Raw genomic sequence first — 7,500 nt, 5'->3', positions numbered from 1 at the left:
TTTGTATTATTATCACTGTTACCATTATCATTATTATTATCATTATTATCAGCATTATTATTATTGTTGCTGTTGTTGTTGCTGTTGTTATCATTATCATTATAAATATTTCTACCATCATTATTTTTGCAATTATTTTCATTTTATCTTAGTGTTAGTAATAGTATCATTATCATTATTATTGTCATCATTATTTTTTTCTTATTATCATAATGATTATCATTATCTTATCATTATTATTATTTCTTTATTTTTTTCTCATTACTGACATCATCATTATTATTTTGATTATAATTATTATTTTATTGTTATTGTTATCATCATTAATATTACCATTATCATTACCAGTATCATCATCATCATCAACATTATTATTATTATTACTATCATTATTATTATTACTATCTTTATTATTATCATTGTTATTATTTTTATTATAATTATTATCATTTATTTATTTATATTTTTACAATTATTAGTGTTTGCATTATTGATATTGATATTATCATCTATCATTATTAATATTAACATTATAATGATAATTATCATTTTTGTAATTATCATCATCATTATTTTTATCTTTATTATTATTATTATTATTGTTGTTGTTGTTGTTGATGATGTTGTTATCGTTATTGTCATTACTGTTATTATCAGTATTATCCTTATTATTATTATTATTATGATTACTATCATTATCATTATTATCACTGTGATTACCATTACTGTGACAGTCATTATCATTATTATTTTCATTATTATTATTCCTATCAATATTTCAATCATGGATATAGAAGAAAGGATCAAAGGCAATGTAGGAGTTGTCATTACACTATCCCAAGGCGAACAAGTTAAACATTTATATTACCATGCTTAAAACGCTTCTTTTTTACAACATCACAAAACACTTTAATTATACGTGAAGCACTTAAACGTCCGTAACTTGAAAAAAAAATAATATATATATATATAATCAGAGCATAACGGTAATTATGTCTTTGTAAAAGTATGAATTAATTTACCTCCTACAGAGAATATGAAATTATATTTGTAGTGATAATATATCAGTACCTTTTTTATGGTTGTATTTTGTTCTCTATTGATTCCGTGTTAATTGATTTTATTTTATTTTTGGCTTAATAGTATTTTTTATTACTTTCATAATCGATATTAAGTATGTTTGCGTGGATTAATGAATAGAAAGACGACCACAAATGGATAATGTAAACTAAAATCAAAGTAAACGAGAAAAATACAAATACAAATTAGTAGAAAGAAAGGAGTTTAAGAGGGGGAAACTGAGGGAGAGAGAAAGAGAGAGAGGGAGAGAGAGAGAGAGAGAGAGAGAGAGAGGGAGGGAGGGAGGGAGGGAGAGAGGGAGTGGGAGAGAGAAAGAAAGAGAGGGATGGAGGGAGGGAGGGAGGGAGAGAGAGAGAGAGAGAGAGAGAGAGAGAGAGAGAGAGAGAGAGAGAGAGAGAGAGAGAGGGAGAGAGAGAGAGAGAGATAGGGAGGGAGGGAGGGAGGGAGAGAGGGAGTGGGAGAGAGAAAGAAAGAGAGGGATGGGGGGAGGGAGGGAGGGAGGGAGGGAGAGAGAGAGAGAGAGAGAGAGAGAGAGAGAGAGAGAGAGAGAGAGAGAGAGAGAGAGAGAGAGAGAGAGAGGGAGGGAGGGAGGGAGGGAGAGAGGGAAAGAAAGAGAGGGAAGGGGGAGGGAGAGAAGGAGTGGGAGAGAAAGAGGGAGGGAGAGAGAGAGAGAGGGAGAGAGAGAGAGAGAGAAAGAGAGGGAGGGAGGGAGGGAGGGAGAGAGAGAAAGAAAGAGAGGGAAGGGGGGAGGGAGAGAGGGAGTGGGAAAGAGAGAGGGAGGGAGGGAGGGAGAGAGGGAGAGAGAGAGAGAGAGAGAGAGAGAGAGAGAGAGAGGGAAGGAGGGAGGGAGGGAAAGAAAGCAGAGTGTGTGTTTGTGTATGTGCGTGATATATAATTATCTCTCTCTATCTATCTATCTATCTATCTATCTCTCTCTCTCTCTCTCTCTCTCTCTCTCTCTCTCTCTCTCTCTCTTTGTTTACCTTGTGTTTTATATTATTATTTTTGATAAACAAAATTAATTAACAAGGATTATTTGTTAATCAATATAATACAAATTATCATAAAATTTTCATATCACAATCCAGCTTATGGCAGGTTTAACGATTAAATAAAGCTATTTAAAAATTGTTTTTTTTCGCAACTGTCTTTCATTCATGTAAAAATGTCACGAAAATCCAATATGCGCGCAACAAAAGATCCGAAAAACTTGCAACTGATTCCCCAAATACTTCAGTTTGATACACCTTTTAATATAGTTCAATGTCTGCGATTTTTATACAAGATCTGTACTTAATCCTTAAACAAAAACTGATACGAAGAAAAATGTATCTAATCAATTGTCCTCATTCTGTGTGATCTATTGCAAGGCTTACATGTTGCAAGGGTGCAACTTGAAAGGCTTACGGAAGGCGTCACTCACTCTTGAACAAAGGCGTCTGAATCTCTCACCGTGTTTGTTTTTAGTCGACTTGCGTGGACCAAGAACAAAAGCTAGTCGATTGCGCACTGTTCGTTATTGATTGACAGATTATTTTTAATTATCTGCCGCCCCAAGAGATTGGGTTATTTGTGGCGAACACCTGGTGGGAGTGAAATGTTAAAAGTTCCCCGGTCTGTTCATGGATTCCGCTGTTCATCGCCTCCTTTCTTTTTTGTGCCTCCATTCTTCGCCTGTTCTTTATATTCGCTGAACTTTTTTTCATTCTTCGCCTGTTCGACCCCAGCCCGTGCCACGTTTGTGCTGTACGCTTCCAATACTTCTAAACTTCTTATAACAAGGTCGTATTATTAGTCCTGGTAGGGAGTAACAAGATCTCTTCATAAGTCTTGATTAACGGATGAGATCTGTTGTAAATAGTTCTAAATCTCTGTAAGACTTGTATACTTATATATATATATATATATATATATATATATATATATATATACATATGTACACACACACACGCACATCCACACACACCCACACACACCCACACACACCCACACACACACACACACACACACATATATATATATATATATATATATATATATATATATATATATATATATATTCGGTACAGAATGATAATAGAAGAAAAAACTTTCCTTTGCAAATGGGTATTACACTGCGGTTGACACTTAATAAAGGACAAACTGAAAAGTTTTGTAAGCTTCGATCCTCTTCTACATCTTTCCTCACCCTTGAATGGCCTTCACATCGCCTATGAGACCCTCAGTTTATAGTTTATATTTCTCATTTACACTGGGGATGTATAGCCTTATATTTTGTGTTTACATCATTACGTAGGTGTATATCTATTTATCTGAACAAACATGCATATTACATCCATGGATAAGCATACAAACATAAACACCAAATCCGCACATAAACATACAACCATAAACATCCCACCCACGCATAAACATACAAAAATAAACACTACACTCACGCATAAACATCACACCCATACATAAACATACAAACACAAACATCAAATCCACATATAAACACCACATCCATACATACACATACAAACATAAAAAAAAAAACATTAAACCAACGCATAAACATACAACCATAAACATCACACCCATACACAAACAAATCTAAATAACATACAAATCTAAACACTACACCCACGCATGACCACACAAACACACACACCACCACACAAACACAGACTTAACTTCTAAGGAAAAACAGACTCGCCGCAACATAAGCGCCGACGTCAGAACAACTCTAATAAACCTTCCCCCCCCCCCCGCTCTTGCCCCATGTCAGAAGTCATGTGTACAGAAAGTCCTGTCCCTTGCAGTGACGCCCTGCACGCGTCCCAGCAACGGCGACATTTCATCCTCGTCACCGGGGAGAGGGTAAGAAGGTTATATTACAAAGAGTATCTGGCGATATTGTTCATAGCTTACGGTGCTTGGTCGTGCTCTTTGGCGTGAACAAGGGGACAGGTACAAGTAGGTTTATTGTGTGGTCTGTATTAACACTCATGTTCCGTCTGTTGTTGTTATCGTTTTAGTGTTGTTGTTGTTATTATTATTATTATTATTATTATTATTATTATTATTACTTTTAATAATTATAATTTATTATTAGCATTAGCATTAGTATTCTTGTTATTATTATTATCGATATTATTATTATTATCATTATCATCACTATCATAATTATTATTATCACTATCATCACTATCATAATTATTATTATCATCATAATTTATATTATTATTATCATTTATCATGTCCATTATTATTGTTATATCATTATGATTATTGTTATTGTTATATCATTATTGTAATTTTGATTATTATCATCATCATAAGCCTTATTATCATTTATAAGATCATTGTTATTATTATAATTTCCATTATTATTATCATAATCATAATCATTATCATTATCATTATCATTATCATGATCATTATAACCATAATTATGATTACATAATTGTTGTAATTTTCATAACTATTATTGTTATCAGCAGTAGTAGGGCTATTATTGTTGTTATTGCTGTTGTTATTGTTGTTATTATCAGTATCATTATCATCTTATTCTGATTAGCAGTAGTAGAATACGGTTATTATTACCATTTTCATCTGAATGTGAATGAAATGTATTTAAATATAGACTATGCTTAACGGTAAAACATTCACCATGGACTTAGAAATACAAACAAATTTTTGCAACACATTCAATGCAGGTATCATTAATTCCTGACAGAAACGTATCATGATATCAGAGAAATGTATCATCCATGTATCTCGACACATACATCGAAATAAATTTGTTTCTGTAAAAAAGCGGGCAAAAAAAAAAAAAAAAAAAAAAAAAAAGAGCAACATTCTCGGTTTTCCTTTTATATTATGTAAACGTTTATCACCCGAGTTTACTGTAATTGCAGCCTGTGATAATTTTAATGACGTGATGGGATGCCTACTTGGGATTAAATTGCTCGGAGGCTGTTGGCCGGTCGTCGAAATTTGTGGATTTAAGTTTGAATTTTAATTGATTCTGTAATTTAAAATGTTGAGAGATTTTATTGTTATTGTTTTATGTTGTTGTTGTTTTTTTTCATTTCATTTATAAATTCATTGAGTTAGTTGTTTAGCTTACTTGTTTACCTTTTTTGGGGGGGGATGAGTCAAGTTCTTATTTTTTGTTGAGACGACAGTGTCTGTTGGTAATAATGAAACAAAGGGAACTGGAGGAACGCAAGAAAATAACGGTTAGGTAGACAGGCGATGGTAGATAATAATCAGACAGCAGAACGGAAACCTCTGTCTGTCTAAATCTTCCATCAGTCTCTCTACTGAGGAATTTATTGATTATACTTTTGAATTCTTCCTAGGTCTACTTTCATTTTCTCTTGGTCGGCTTTAAAGCAATCTATGAAAATTCTACTCTCATTAATGGTGATGTATTCCAAAAATATCTGTATTTGCCACGTTTTGCAATACCTTTTTCCTCTAGGCTCATCTTGCCTTAACCAAAATTAACATGCGTATCTTTTAATTTTTATCTTGAAATCTTTATTAATATCTACTTTATCCTAATTGACCACCAGAATTACAATTAACGGATCAATTAGCCAGTGACAACCCATTCAGAAATTTCATCACGAGCAGTCAGTAACTTTTCAAGGAATTATGTTATCAGCTTGATAAACGAACGATTTGGTAAGTAATGGAATAAATGCGGCTTATCAAATATCCTTCCTTATCTGTAGATCAACTCATAAGAAGTATAATATACTAAGTAAAACATGATAAGGATAATAAGGATAACAATAAAAAAAAAAAAAAAAAAAAACAGGTAACTCTTTGCCTCACAGTGACAGTAATCACTCTCTCTCTCTCTCTCTCTCTCTCTCTCTCTCTCTCTCTCTCTCTCTCTCTCTCTCTCTCTCTCTCTCTCTCTCTCTTTTATCCAACAAATTATGTAAGAAAATCCGAAATGCCTTTTTCTTCCTCTTCGGCTTCTTCTAATTATCCTCATTATTATAACTTTCATTATTATTATTCCTCTTTTTCTTCTCTAATCCTTCTTTTCTTTTCTTTTCTTTTCATTTGTCTTCTTCTTTTTTTCTTTTATTCACATAACCGACTTGAGTCTCGTTTGGCTTGGCCCCAGAGCCACCCTCGCCCGCGTTATAAAGGGGGAGATTAGTATTCAATAAATCTTATATAGGCAGCGATGAAAGCGAGAACGAATGTTAAAGACAATTCATACCCTTTAGTGGCATACTATTGGGCATTTTGCGGTTGTTTGTGGCAGACAGAATGGGCTTTTGTGGTGGAAATGCTGGAATGGATGATTGTGCTATTCGTGCCGTGGCTGGATGGGGGGGGGGGGGGGGTTAAAGTGAAATTTTAGCTGTCGGGTTAAACGTAATGTACGCGTAGATATAAAGAGATGGATATGCATATAAATTAGATATAGGTATAGATATATTTGTGTGTGCGTGTGTATGTGTGTGTGTGTGTGTGTGTGTGTGTGTGTATGTGTGCGTGTGTGTGTGTGTGTGTGTGTGTGTGTGTGTGTGTGTGTGTGTGTGTGTGTGTCTGTGTGTGTGTGTGTGTGTGTGTGCTGTTTGTATGTGTATGTGTGTTTGTTTTATGTGTGTGGTTTTGTGTATGAGCGGATGCGTGAGTACATGTCCATATATAATGTATCAATTAACATTTAATTTTGAATGTCATTTACGTTTGAGGGAAAGTCTGAGTTATACAACATCTTGCTTTTGTTATCATTGTTATCATTATCATTATTATTTTTTTATAATTAATGTTATTATTATTATTACTACTACTGCTATCACTACTTTTATTACTATTATTATTATCATTAATATCAATATTATTATTACTATTATATTTTGTCATTATTATTGTCATTATCATCATTATTATCATTATTATTATTGTTATTATTATTATTATTATTATTATTATCATCATCGTTATTACTATCATCATTTTTATCATTATCATCATTATTATCATCATCATTAGGCCTATTATTATTAATAATACTGTAGCGCCTTTTTACTTTAATGATGTTTGATAATGTTCTTGTTGCATATTTAGATTGTATATTGTATACCACCGCATTTCTGTTCACAGTTATGTTTGTCTATACATCTTCAAAGGACATTTACAGTATACTAATAGGTGAAAATATATATAATAGATATTTGTAGACAGAAAAGGCTACAAATCTTCTTAATAAAATCTTCTTTCGTCAGTCGTGAACCAAAATGATTTTTTTTTTTTTTTTTTTTTTCTTCAGAAGTAAGCTCCTTATGAATGCACAAGGCCTTTTTCTTCAGTGTTATTGATGATGGTAACTAGTTGCTGTTTTGCAACGGGGGGGGGGGGGGGGGGATGGCAGTTTTGCAATAATGGGAGGTTGTTGTGAAT

This window comes from Penaeus chinensis, chromosome 11 (assembly GCF_019202785.1).
Source record: "Penaeus chinensis breed Huanghai No. 1 chromosome 11, ASM1920278v2, whole genome shotgun sequence".
Classification (NCBI taxonomy): Eukaryota; Metazoa; Arthropoda; class Malacostraca; order Decapoda; family Penaeidae; genus Penaeus; species Penaeus chinensis.
The sequence above is the reverse complement of the archived record's forward strand: the minus strand, read 5'-3'. Positions refer to the sequence as shown.